General features: G+C 38.7%; 1 long non-coding RNA gene across 2 annotated transcripts; it reads right to left on the reverse strand.

The window, feature by feature from the left end:
• Window positions 1–285: 285 nt before the first annotated feature.
• Window positions 286–1893, reverse strand: LOC145156538 (uncharacterized). Of its 2 annotated transcripts, none has more exons than XR_013736773.1 (2): window positions 1352–1893; window positions 286–534 (listed from the first exon to the last, which is right to left on the reverse strand). It is a non-coding gene; the product is annotated as an uncharacterized LOC145156538 (long non-coding RNA). The 2 variants fall into 2 exon arrangements; XR_013736772.1 differs by having other exon boundaries at window positions 286–675.
• Window positions 1894–14213: the final 12320 nt, after the last annotated feature.

The following is a 14213-nucleotide window of genomic DNA, read 5'->3' on the forward strand; positions in this document are numbered from 1 at the left end:
ATTAAGCTTATGTTTCCTAATTTGAAGATATTACAAATGTACAATATTACCCTTTTTTAATTAAATGACATATATTCTATTTTCTTTAAATCAAGGTTGCAAAAAACGCTCGACGTAGGCTCAGCGGTGGACTGAGATCAATGGATTAATCGGCTAGGCGGGGATTAATCGGGGGATTAATCGGAGACCATTAATTATTAAAATAATTATTAAAAATTTTAACAAATATAACATTCATCTTATGAATATAACATTAAACATAAAGTTAATAAATATAACCATATAAATTAAAAAAAAGTATTAAAACTTTAATAAATAGAACATTATAACATGAAACTATGATTACAAAAAAGCCCCTTTGATCCTTAATACATCAAATCTAAATAAAGTCATTAACATGCATTATGTTATCCAATATGGTTGGTTAGTTCCAACAACACTACAATATAGGAACATAACATGGTCTAGGGTCTCTTCTTTGATGGCAGATGGCACCATTATGGGAACATCCATCTAGGGAGGGGTCTTCTTTAACTGAAATGATCACTTTATTGTAAAAAAACAATAGCTTTACAACTTAACAACTACAGACTTTTAAAATAGCAAACACAGTTTAACAACATAAGTTCCCAAATTCATGATAGTGGATCCCTAGTAGCAACCTTGCATCATCCTCTGAAGCACAACCAAACAAAAGAAATGGACTTTATTTCGCATACAGTCAACCAAACAGAACAGAAGAAAAGATCATATAAAAGTTCATTGCCAACCAAACCAAACAGAAGATAAGAAGAAAGTGATTGGCAGTAATGGTGTGTCTTATTTCGTCTGGTATTTGTTGTGTTGGTATGGTAGTTGGTTGGTGATGTACCATGGAGCAAGAGGCATAACTATGTATGTTGTTGGAGTTGTCATCACCTATGGTGGAGTGTAAGTTTTTTTGTTGTGTTATTTCATCAAACAGGTTGTCTACATTATTATACCTGCATATCTTGTTTTTTTTTAAATGGACTTTAAGAGTAGATTAACAACTTAACACTTTATCTAATAACATTGTTTTGAACAAAATAAATAGTTAAAGACTATGTATACATAAAACATAAACACCTAATTCATGCTGTTGACACTTGACAGTTAACACCCATTAAGGCATGGTGCATCAATAATGTTGGACAACTCATAATTTTGACCAATTAAAACATTGAAACCTGTATAAATCGAACTTTGAGACAAACAATTTTGACCAATAAGAACATTGACCACAAATCAAATATATCTTAACAGTCAACAGGGGAAGAAAAGTAGCATACTAGCAAAGAATAAGACCAGGACCGAGTCCAGAAGTACTAACCATCATAGATGTCGAGGAGTGTTGGAGGGATTCCGGAGAAGCAGACAAGGTCGGAAGAGAAAGAACCTTAACAGATGAAGAGGGTGTCAGAGGGATTACGAAGAAGCAGCTCCATCGACCTCACCCTAGCACCGACTTTGAATGGAGAATGCGAAATCTTGCTTGGAAGGCGACGGATTACCGACGTACCATAGCGGAATGAAGACAACGTGCTTCCACAATGAAGAAGTCGGCGTTTCAGTTCATGCATCGTTATCTTTGAGTTGGGTGAGAGATTACACTGAGAAATTGTAAGAGAATGCGATGGAATGATGAGTGGGAACAAACCCTAGAAATGGATCGACAAATTTGCCCCGGAAATTTGGTTTTCCGCACTTCAAAATTTTTGAATTCCCGTTGACCGAGTTTGAGCGATTATGGCGTCTAGCTCTGCCTAACGCCGCCTAGGTCCGGTTTTGACCAACCGCGATTAGATTGGGCGATTAGGTAAAAACGTTATCAGTTAGGACCGCCAAGCGCCTAGGCGGCGATTAATCGGCCGCCTAGACCTATTTTTGCAACATTGCTTTAAATTAATAATATTGGTAAATCAATTTCTTAAAATAACCAAAACCATTGCTCCATATTCATCCCTACATCCACACAATAGATGTCATCCACATTATAACCTAACATTATTTATATATATATATATATATATATATATATATATATATATATATAGGTTTCGTTGAGATTAAAAATAAAATAGAGATATTAAGATTCAACCTCAACCACATATTTCACATCTGCCGCTCTAACCCTCCGGCATACCGGCGCGGCATGCCTTTTATTAATATAAATAATTATATAGCTCTGCCCGTTCATTTCTCCTACGCTACCATCCCCACCACCTCTGACACCAACTGACCCCACCACTGTCACCTCCATCACTTATACCACCGCAACTTCTGTCACCACCACCTCTTCTGCTACCAACTGTCATAATCATATATGATTACTCAGTCTGTGAACTGACATATGTGTATAGTCATTTATGATTAAGCATATACATATAAACATACATAATCATATATGATTATGCCTCTCTTCCATAAAATAATTTAAGATTAGGCATACCCCTCTGTTGCCGATACGCTGGAGCGTTAGAGCGGCAAATGAGAAATATGTGGCTGATGTTGAATCTCAAGATCTCTATTTTTTTTAATCTCAAGTGAACCGTCCCATATATATATATATATATATATATATATATATATATATATATATATATACAACGAACTCTAAAAATGAGAGCAAACCAACGAACTTTTCCTAGATTCATTACATTACCGAAAACCACAACAACCTCCGATTTCTACATAAACAAACAACGTATATAACGATTACAACCTGTATTCAAAGATTTGTGATGAAATTTGGTCAATTTTCTGTGAAACAAAAATATAAGAAAAAAAGTATTGCATCAATCAAATGCATATGTTTTTATTTGGGTTTTTGTTTTTATTTATTGGCTTTGATTAATTTTTGCTGGAAAGCATACCCATTGACGAAGTTATGGAGAATTTAAGATACGTGTAGTGGTGATGTTGTCAATGACTAGCGTCGATAAGATTAGTACGAATCGAAATGACACAAAAGTCACATAAGTACAGGGTGCAATCCTTATTCTATGTCTCTTAAATTTCGTGCTTCCACCTATATACACACGTTTCTCTTATTTCTTGAACTAGATGCTTGAGATGGGATGGTTTTAGATATACTCATAGATTCTTAGGCTTGAAAAAGTGAAAAACGAGTCGTGTACTACAGGTGTTTGATGAAATGTTTTAGTGAACATTTTCACTTGGTCAGTTCATTTTTACATCGATTGTGTGTGTGAATCCTCTTTTTGGTCGAGCACACAAAAAGAACGCAACCTTATTTCTTTTCTTTCTCATTTTAGGAAGCATTCCAACAAATATTATAAAACCTGGGCAATGCGTGAAAAAGACCAATATACTCTTACTTCCTTGTCTTAGGATAATTTCACAGTAAAATTTATTATTTTTCCCTATCTTTTCAGCTTCGTAGCTCGGCCATACGAACTCTGATTGGGGAAAACCTTATATCATTGGAAAGCTTGTTAGAATTACTACAAGTTCCATATTATTTGTTTCCTAGAACGGGAATTATTCAGCAGTGAACATGGCAAGTTGGAATATTACAACATTTCAAGTGTTTGAACAACCAACATCAAACGACCATATCTCACTCATTACATATCCACTTTGTCTGATTCTTTTTCCTGTGTACTCTTCGTTTTATAGACTACAACTTATATTTATAATGTTCTTTATATATAGCTATGAATATCAACTTATTAAGCTCCAAAGGTGACACGTTACAACTGTCAAATTCCCAAATAAGCTTTTCATTATTTTTTGTCCAAATTTGCAACCTATTTAAAAAAACATATTTCATCTTAATCGCAAGTACTAAATTGTATGGTTAAAATGATGATGGAAAGAAATAGTGATATATATTTTTGAAATAACAATTATTAACACTACTCTTGACATAAAAAAACCGTATAAATTGTTTAGATTCATAACTAAATCGTTGTTAAGTTGTTTTAGAATTAGCGATCCAAATGAATTTATACATTTTTTTATGTCATGAGTAGTGTTAATTATTATTATTTCAAAGACATAAAAAATATATTTTACGAAAACATATTTTTTATACGAAAACGTATTTTTTGAAGACAAAAAAATATATTTTATGTAAAATAATTACATAAAAATAGATACAAAATGTTTTTAAAAAACTATTTTTTTATATTACGACTAAAATACATTTTCTTTTATTTTAAAAAAAATTATGTAAAAAAGGTTTTTTGTAATTTATTTATTATTTATGTTTTAACAATTTTGTTATTATATAAAGTAGTTTTAGGAAAAAAAAAACCAAGAGAGCATGAAAGACTATCTAAACGGTATCGACGAGGATATCTGTAAATGTATCGTTGATGAAGTCCGTTCTCTGACTGTGTTACAAAAATGTTGGAACTTCTGCTTCTATTGCAGATGTTGCTCAACAAGCAGAGAAACAAAAGAAAAACGAGAAAAGATGCTTGCGTGAACTTCGTGGTGCTCTTCCACCGGTGGTTTACAACTATGTGCGTAGTTGCAAGACATCAAAGGAAATTTGGGACAGATTGAAGGAGAAATACCAAGGTAGTGAGAAAACAAAGATAAGCTCAGTTAAGCAGTGTCTGCTTGAGTTGGGAGAATTCAAGCAGAAAGAAGGGGAATCCATTGAGCTCTATTACGATCGTCAGAATGAACTAATCTACAAATGTAACATATATGGAGTCACAAGGTCAACAATGGAGGTCAACTTAACTTTCATCATGGGGCTTCGCAAGGAATGGCGTAATGTCAGCTTAATGATAAAAACTCAACAAAGTTTCGACTAGTTTTCTCTCAATGATCTCTATAATGTGTTGAAGGCGCATGAAAGTGAAGTAAATGAGATAGCTGAGGAAACAAGAATTGGTTTCGGTGGTCCTTTAGCACTGATGTCGAAGGTTGCTAGTAGAGAAGCTGAGAAAGAGACTGCAGAAAATGAGGGCTCGGAAGATGAAGGTTTGATCGTCAATTCCGATGACGAAGCGCTGGCTTTTTACCCCAATAATCGAGTGAAGAAATTCTTCAAAAAGCCATTTAATTCAAAGTCAAGAACAAGTGAGATGAAAGGAAGTTCTTCTGGGAAGAATGTGAATGAGGAGAATAGAGTAGAGAAAAAGGATGTGAAGACTGAGGAAGCGAAAATAGAGAAGAAGATCAAGGGAGATTCAGGGTTCGACTATCATTATTACAATGGAGCGAACCACATGGCAAGTGATTGCATGCTGAGAAAGAGAGATGAGAAGAAGAGTAGAGCCAAGGATGAAGCCTACTACGTAGAGAGGCTTGAAGAAGTGAGAGCTAAAACTAAGGGAATGTCTTTGGTTGCGAAGGGAATGGATGATGAGGAGGGGACGTATAAAATCTGGTCGTCAGGATAAGATGACGAGGAGATGCGAAAACCGACTCATGGAGCAATGTTCGCAAGGTTTGAAGAAGAGGATGAGGAGAATGTTACAGGGAAATGCTTTGCTTCGACCACTGCTCATAAATCTCCCATGACTTCCCATGTACATTCTCTTTTCGAATCATTTAATATTCCTTCTAGAGAATATAATTCGATTTTATCTGAGTTTGATGAAGCAATTACATATGTTAATGATCTGCTTATTTCTGCTAGTAGTGATGATGAAAGGTCCAAAACTTTATTTCTAGAAACTCAGAGGATTTTGGCGGTCAAGAAGTCTAAGATAGAAAGTTTAGATTTACAATTGACGAATAGCATGTGTGATAGAGATAACCTTAGAACTGATAATAGTATTTTGCATAAACAACAAAATATATACTGTAATTCGGCTAAACATTTATATGGAAAATTGACTGCATTGCATCATTCGTCAGACATTAGCAAAGAACATCATAGGAAGCTTTTTCCCTTTTTAGCCTTTGAAAGGGAGAAAATTGATTCGACTTCCAATGACTGTGAAAAGAAAATATCTGAGTTTGACAAGGTCCCAATAGATTCATATGCATATAGTGTTGTTAGAATTGATGAATGTTTAGATGCAAATGATCTTGCTGATATTGTGAATGAGACCTTGACCAAAATCAAACAAATAAAATTTTTGAAAAGAACTGAGAATTCGACATCTAACTCTCAAAACAATTTTGCTGATATAGAAGATGAATCTGATGATATCAGTGACATTGAGGAGGAGAAAGTTGTTGATTGTTGAAAGTTATCAGTCATTAATGTCACTTCAATGGTTAAGGGTAAGGAAATTTGTAATGATTCTCGGTTAAAGTTGACACTGACCAACCCTCAACTTCGAAAGTTCATGATCTTGACCATGTAACTGTCGAAGATAGTCAAATAGACAATGATGATGATAATGATGATCTTCCAAAAGAAACAACCATACCTCGGGTTGTAATTGATAAGGTCTATAAGGAAACTGAGAAATTCAAAAAATTATTGAAGGAGAAAGGTCCACCTTATCTCGAAACGAATTTAGTTGTTTATCCCAACTTCAAATGCACAAATAATGTGTAACACCCTGTTCTAAAATATTCATTTATGGATTTCAAAAGACAAGGCTAGGGGCATTTTGGTCATTTATGGGCTTTGAGTTTTATTCGAGAAGGTTTCGGGCCGGGGTGTGTTGCTAGAAGCGTAGGGCTTGTCGCCACCTTTCCGTGGATATAAAGTTCATCGGAAACGGATCTAGAATGAAGGAGTTATGACACTTTGAAGATATTGACAATAATGGTCCCTAAAGGAAATGTTTGGCAAGGAGGACCCATGCATGCAAAGAAGGCATGCACGTGTTTGGCTGGGTACGCCCAACGTAAGCTGGGTTACGCCCAGCGTATTAAGGGAAAGGATCGCGGGTGTGTTTAACGTACACCCAACGTACTGGAGGTACGCCCAGCGTACGCCCAGAGTCTACAAAGCCCTAAATTTAGGGTGTGCCACTATATAAGGAACATTATACCCTCAAGGCCAGCCTCCTTATCACCCCTAGACAGTTTTCACAAAACCCTAAACCTCCCTTGTGTGTTTTTGGAGCTTGGAGGCCTTGGAAGAAGGATTCTAGTGTTGTAAAGCCATTTTGTCAAACAAGTGAAAAGCAAGGAGAGTGGTGGACCAAAGGAGAAGATATAGATCTGGGATATTTGCTTTATTTCGGACCTTTTCAAGGTATAAAGTTTTGATCTTGATGATTAATCTCTTAGATCTCTCTTAGTACAAGTTTATGGACTCTTTTGGTCCCAAGAATGGATCTTTGAGACTCAAGCACATTTCTAAGTCCAGGGTTGCCTCCCTTAGAGTCATATGAGTCGCATAAGCAGTAAAGTTTCAACCTTTAGGACTTATTTGTGTTCATGCATGAGATCTAGCCCTTGGAATGAAAGTATGTTGTCCCCTTTTGAGTTTGGGCTTATTTGGTGGATTGCAAGTCACCAAGTTAGTGACTTTATGAATTAAGACATGGAAAAGGACTTGGATCTGAATTTGTAGCCTTTGGATCGGAGTATTAAGCACTTAATGGAAAAGTGGATTAACAGGGTTGTACGCTGGGCGTACAAGGAGGTACGCACGACGTACAAGCCATCAGCCAGTACGCTTAGCGTACCTAGGTGTGGGCTGTGCTTTGGACTTTGGGTCTTTGGGCCTTAATGGGCCATCATGAGTCAGATAATATAGGCCAAGGAAATAGTTGGGCTTAGAGTACGGCCCAATAGAGGGATTGGGCCCAATTTAGCAAATTGGGCCATTAGTAGGCCACTAGTGGGCTTGGAAAGCTTACATAGTGTTAGGCCTTAGTTTTGGGCCTTAGATATGGACCAAGTTGGTCTAGGGGTAGAATGGTCATTTTACCCCCGGAAGGATTATTGTATTGGACTAAGTGATGTTTGGTATTGGTAGTCGGGAAGTCGAAGGGTCAGCAGTTCGGGGATTGCCAGTCAGCAGCCAGAGGAGTATCGGCAAGGTTCAGCACTGCAAGGTGAGTCTCCTCACTGTTTGTATGGGTCTACGGCCACAATGCCGGCCCATTTAGTTTATGTATGGTAGGAAGACCCGGGGGTTAGCCCTAGGCCTTATGCATGAAAGACCAGGAGGAGGCTCTTGGCACACAGTATGTTATTATGTATGGTAGCAAGACCCGGGGGTTAGCCCTAGGCAACATGTATGAAAGACCAGGAGGTGGCCCCTGGAACATTGTATGCTATGAAAGACCAGGAGGTGGCTCCTGGCACACTGTATACTGAGTAGCCTAGTAGAGTAGTATGTATAGTTGTCTTTGTGATGCTTTCATGGAAGACCAGGGGGTGGCCCTTGGCACTTGTCTGTAAGACCCAGGGAGTGGCCCCGGGCTTGACAAGAAAGACCACGTGCGGCCCGTGGCATAACAGCAAGAATATGTTTGGCACATAGCACCTTACTTGATTATGGATATGTTTGTATGTATGGCTCATGGTTACGTATGGAATGTATGGATCAGTTGATATGTATGGTATGTGGTATTTGGGGAACTCACTAAGCTTCGTGCTTACGGATTTCAGCTTTTGTTTCAGGTACTCATGTTTTCAAAGGAAGGAGCTCGGGACGATCGCAACCTATCACACTATGATTTCCGCATTTTATGATCTTGGGATTTGAACTCTGATATTTGTTTAAATGGGATGTTTTCAATGTCTGGAACAAAGTTATTAAATGTTTCTCTTAAATTAAAAATGAAATTTTAGTCTCGAAATTTTGGGATGTTACAAGTTGGTATCAGAGCCTTGGTTTGAGGGATTCGGATACACTTTCGGGTATGTCTGAACTCAAACTGAGGACTTGGTATGAAAATTTTCAAAGAAAATCGTTTTTATAAAAAAGGAACTTTGAAAAGAGAAAAGAATTGAAAAAGGAAAGAACTTTGGAAAGAACAAGATGTGTAATGCGTGCAATCAACCGAGCTCAAGTAAGTGGTTCCCAAACTACCAATACATATTTATTATGTGATATGATATGATTATATGAATCGCATGCTAGATTATGTCTAAGGATCTAAGAGATATGCCTTTGTATGCTTATGTGAACTTGTAGAATTGCATGCTAGAACTGGTTAGCCAGTAGTAGGATGGTCTATTTAGGTTATGCCTGATTGTATGGGCCTTTGAATTGCATGCTAGTACAGACTCTTGAGTAGAGGATAACTTGATTGGAATATGTTGGTTAGATTTTCCATTGTCTGAATGCCGCTTGCTTTGTGCTTTGTGGGATTTCGAGTGATGGGAGTTAACTACTAGATGAATACATTAAGTCACATGTGACCAGGGTTGAATAATCTCAGAGTGCTGGATTTGACCCTACTGCGCAGCTCTCGTTTGAGTCTAACCGTTGTAGGGACGAGTCTTTTACTCGAAGGATTATCTGAGCCTCGCCACATGTGATGGTATTCATGTAGTGGTAAATTGGCATCATGAAGAGTCTCTCAACAGCTGAGGACTGGGTGGGTTCGGGAACCTAGGAAAGCCTAGGAGGAGAGCGGCAGAGTGCAACAGAAGTAGAAGGGACTTGGTAAAGTCGAAGAAATCCTTGAGGAAAGTACGGATAGATGTGGAAGGTAGTATGGGTCCATACTACTGAAAGCAGAGGATCCGTACTCAAGTCAAGGAGGGCCGAGATAGAACCAGGAAACTTATAGTATGTGAGACCTTCCGAGGTTACGTATGACCCTCACAATTTTGTGTTTCGTTTCAGAATGGTGATGATTACGCGACACGGAGCAGGAGGATTAGGATCCGGTTTAGGATCAGGTTTGGGTACAGGTTCCGAGCCAGTGGATGAGGGACTACGCGAGTTCACCGCGTCTGAGATCATGAGAGGTATCTTTGAGTCGACCCCGGTGATTTTCGGTTTGATCAAGGAAGGGATTATTGAGCTGATGGAGGATCGCCTCAGAGCGTTCCGGAGTGACATGGCATCCAGCCAGTCAGGATTGCGCACACTGTCCTTCAAGGACTTCAGGGGGAGTGGTGCGCCAGATTTCCACGGGGTGAAGGACCCCATTGCCGCTAGGAGATGGATTGCAGACATTGAGTCTGCACAGTTGACGAGCTTCTGTCCTGAGGGGTCGAAGGTTCGATTTGTTGCGGGATGTTTGAGGGACAAAGCTAGAGACTGGTGGGAGTCAGTTGGTGATTCCTTGGGAGCCTCAGCCATTGAGGCTATGACCTGGTCTGACTTTGTGACCAGGTTTAGGGCGGAGTTTGCACCGGCTGTGGAGCTTCAGCAGCTGGCCAGGGAGTTCCTAGACATGAGACAGACGACAGAATCGGTGGCGGAGATTACGGCAAGTTTCGGGAGAGGGCCTTATTGGTGCTTCAGTATGTAGGGGATGAGGAGATGCGGAGGAACCGCTATCATGACATGTTGAGAGCTGATATTCGGGAGCATGTCAGCTTCTCAGCATGCCCGACCCTGGACTCTATGATTGCCAGGACACGGGAAAAGGAGATTGATTTGGAGCACATTGCGAAGAGGAGGTCAGATCAGATGTATACTTTGGAGGGTCCCGGGAAGAGACCCAAGACTTCAGATTAGCGATTGGTAGGTCGGCGGGGCCGAAGTCAGTGCAGCACGTGTGGGAAACTGCATGAGGGAGTTTGCCGTTCCAGGGGTTCAGGCTGCTACAAGTGTGGCAGTGATGGTCACGTCAGCAGGGACTGACCACAGGTTGCAAGCCCATTATGTTTTCACTGCAATCAGGTGGGCCACAAGAAGGCCGACTTCCCGACGATGAGGAGAGGAGCAGGGAGTGTGTCTGCCCCGACTACTTTGAGGATTATGGATGAGCGAGAGGGTAGGGCCTTGCAGTGACAGACGAGGAAGATCCGGATTACAGCATGGAATGTTTAAGGTATGTATCAATTCCTTCATTTCGATTCTATCTATATTATGGTTGTTCTTGCCTCAGTCCGGGTAAGAGTATGTATGAGTTATCTCCCTGCTTGTATTCGGATTATATTGTAGAAAATGTCATATGCCAATTGCATACTGGGAATTGTTAGCAGCTAGTGTAGGGTCAAATTCCCTTTATGGTTTGAAAGCAATCAGTGTTATTTTGGGTACGGTTAAGATCGGTTCAGGGGCATTACGTGGCGGTCCGAGGTCAGAATTCAGCAAGGTAGTTATCCACCATTGTCAGGATTCGGTGGTTTCAATCTTAGTGTTTGGGATGGCTTTTGGAAGCATCAAGGGAAGTGGTATATCACTGAAGAGGTTGCTCTGAGCATTGGTTATTTGGACCTTAAGGACGTCAGATCGAGCACTGTGGATCATCAGTATTGGGAATTCAGAAAAACGTTCATCTAGTCTTCAGTAATCGTGCGGTATTCGGAGTAGGCTAGTAATGGATCACTAGCAAGGTTAGACGTTGGTAATCAGGGTGTTGGATATAGTGTCTAAGTCCATAACTATATTTGGTATGTACTTGACCCGACCTGGCATGGTCCATTTGGGTTGCACTTCACCCGAACAATTTACGGATAATCTTTTGAGAATAGTATGAGTTATGATTTATTAATATATTATAAGTTCTAATATATTAATATAAAATCATATTATTTAATTAGTGTTGATCTATAATTAATTTAGAATTAATTTAGAGATCAAAAGTATGACTAATTAAATATGAGCTCTTGTATTTATATAGTGTGGGCTAATGCTTATTTGGAATGGGCTAGGCTTGCATGGAAAGTCCATGGATACTCCATGGAGCTTTAACCCATGGATCTCATGGAAATGAAAAGACATGGGTATTAGGGTTTACATGGATGTAACCCTAATCCACCACACTACATAAAGGACGCTTTGGTTCTTGAAATTGGACTAGTTGATGTGTGTAAACTAAGAGGGCCGATTTCAAGAAGTTTGTGACTATTCTCTCAAGTTTCCAAGTTTGTGGTGATTTGTGACTTCCATTTGAGGCATCCACATTATTGGTGTTAGGCTCTCAAACTCCAAGCAATCAACTACTACTACAAGGTAAGTAATTCTACTAGTTTTATTTGATTCAAGTACCCCATGCCATGCTAGTTAGGATAAGAACCTTGGAAAAATAATTATTTGCATGTATCTTAGTCAAACATAGATCCAAGGTTTCTAGGGTTGCATGTACACCATAGGAGTGTTAGAATGCGGAAAACCCATCAGTGGTATCAGAGCCTGGTTTGTTTATTTGATACTTGATGCAAAAAAAAAAAACTTGAAAATCGATGTTTTGTTCAAAAGCTCGTATCAAAATTTCAAGTATTGTATATGTACTTACGATTCTTGAAATTTTTGATATGAACATTCATAAACATATGAGTTTAGAAGATCATAGAAATTATGGGCTAATAATTGATTAGATTAATTCTTGATCTTTATGTGTTTTAATGGAGTCCATAACTAGTTCTTAAGTTATGGATAACCAAAAGTCACATTTATAAATAACCATTAAAAGAACACATAGGTTACAAAAAATGAAGAGTCTTCATTTTTAATAACCATTAACTCATAAGTTATGAGAAATGAAAAGTTTTGAAAGTTTACAAAACTTGCCCTCAAGTTTTGGAACATGTAAAGTCATATTAAAAACTTTAGTTCCAACCCCTAGAATTTTAAAAGTTAAAATTCAACCCTTATACTTTATAATATTATAAGTTTAATAATATTTATATATGTATAAGATCAAGTCGTCTTACTGCTAGTACGCCTCATTCACGAAGCCGGTCTATAAGGGGGGTATAAGGTTGTTGCCTATAAAATGGCAACTTAATGGGTGTCCACTCTCACCCACCGCTTCCTTGATCGGTGGAGGGTCATTAGCCGAACGGGTAGGACAAGGATTTATAAATTCTCATTAAAAGTATAATGATAATACTAAAGTAACTAAACTTTATTGAATTGCCAATCTTAGTTATTTTAGGAAAATGTGAATAAGGTGCTAATCTATGAAATTACACTTTACACTTTGTTTAAGTCATTAGTGGAGCGTGTGTGGTTAACCGACACACTAACTTGAACTTAACAAGGTACGTAAAGGGTGACTTAATGTTTATCATAGTATCGATGGAGCGTGTGTGGTTAACCGGCACATCGATTGAGGGGTAATACATTAAAGGTACCAAGTAATTTGCATGGTTACTTCACACCTTGTTTTGTGATCCTAGGCATCCCAGTCACAAAACTTGAAGGGCACACTCGAGATTGGAACATGCCATTGAAGAAAGTTCAATGAATCTCAAAGAATCTAGGAGTTTCTAAACCAATTAAAACCTAATTAAATATTTCGTTTTTGATGGTGGAAATTGGTGAATCATCATTCACCTACCTTCAAATATCTTATAGCTTAGATTACGGCATCCCTCTTCTAAGTTATAAAATATTGTGTTGGGTCCTAGCCTTAATATTACATTTGGGTGTTTTGTTAAGGACTATCTCTATATCTAATCTAATCTATTCCCTCTTCTTTTCAGATGTCTTCCAATAACAATGCTTCTGGCTCAAACCCTACTAGCTCCTTCTCTCTCATGAATCTTTGTGGGAGAGTCATCTTTGATGGGTCCAACTTTACAGATTGGATCAGAAACATCAGGATGGTCACTCGGTATAAGAACAAAGAATATGTTCTCGACAAGGAGCTTAAGGTACCTGAGCCAACTGCTACTCCTGAAGAGCTTGCTGAATATGAGGTACATGAAAGAGATGCTACAAAAGTGGCATGCATCATGATGGCCACCATGACAGCCGAGCTCCAAAAGTCCTATGAGGACTATTATCATTTTGAGATGCACCAGGACTTGATGGACCGCTACCATCAAAGTGCTCGTCAAGAGCGATATGAAATAATCTCCTCCATGATAACAACCCGAATGAAGGATGGTGAACCCATCACGGGCCACATGCAGAAAATGCAAAGGTATGTGGACCGTTTACTGAAGCTGAATGTGAACTTCCCTGAGGAGTTAGCAATAGACATCATTTTGCACTCCTTGCCACCGTGTTATGATCAATTCCGCATGACATATCACATGAACAAGGAAGAAGTCACCCTCAGCAAACTTCAAGGACTCTTGAAGACTGCCGAAAGTGGTCTAAAGGGTAAGTCGGTTGTTACTACTCCTACTCCTACTCCAACTGCGGCCAATGTCTTGGCAATCGGGCATGGCAAAGGGAAGAAGAGAAAGAACCCTTCTAAGGGTACCAAGGGTAA

The sequence above is a fragment of the Lactuca virosa genome, chromosome 2 (genome assembly GCF_052849685.1).
Source record: "Lactuca virosa cultivar CGN04683 chromosome 2, Lactuca_virosa_CGN04683_v6, whole genome shotgun sequence".
Taxonomy (NCBI): Eukaryota; Viridiplantae; Streptophyta; class Magnoliopsida; order Asterales; family Asteraceae; genus Lactuca; species Lactuca virosa.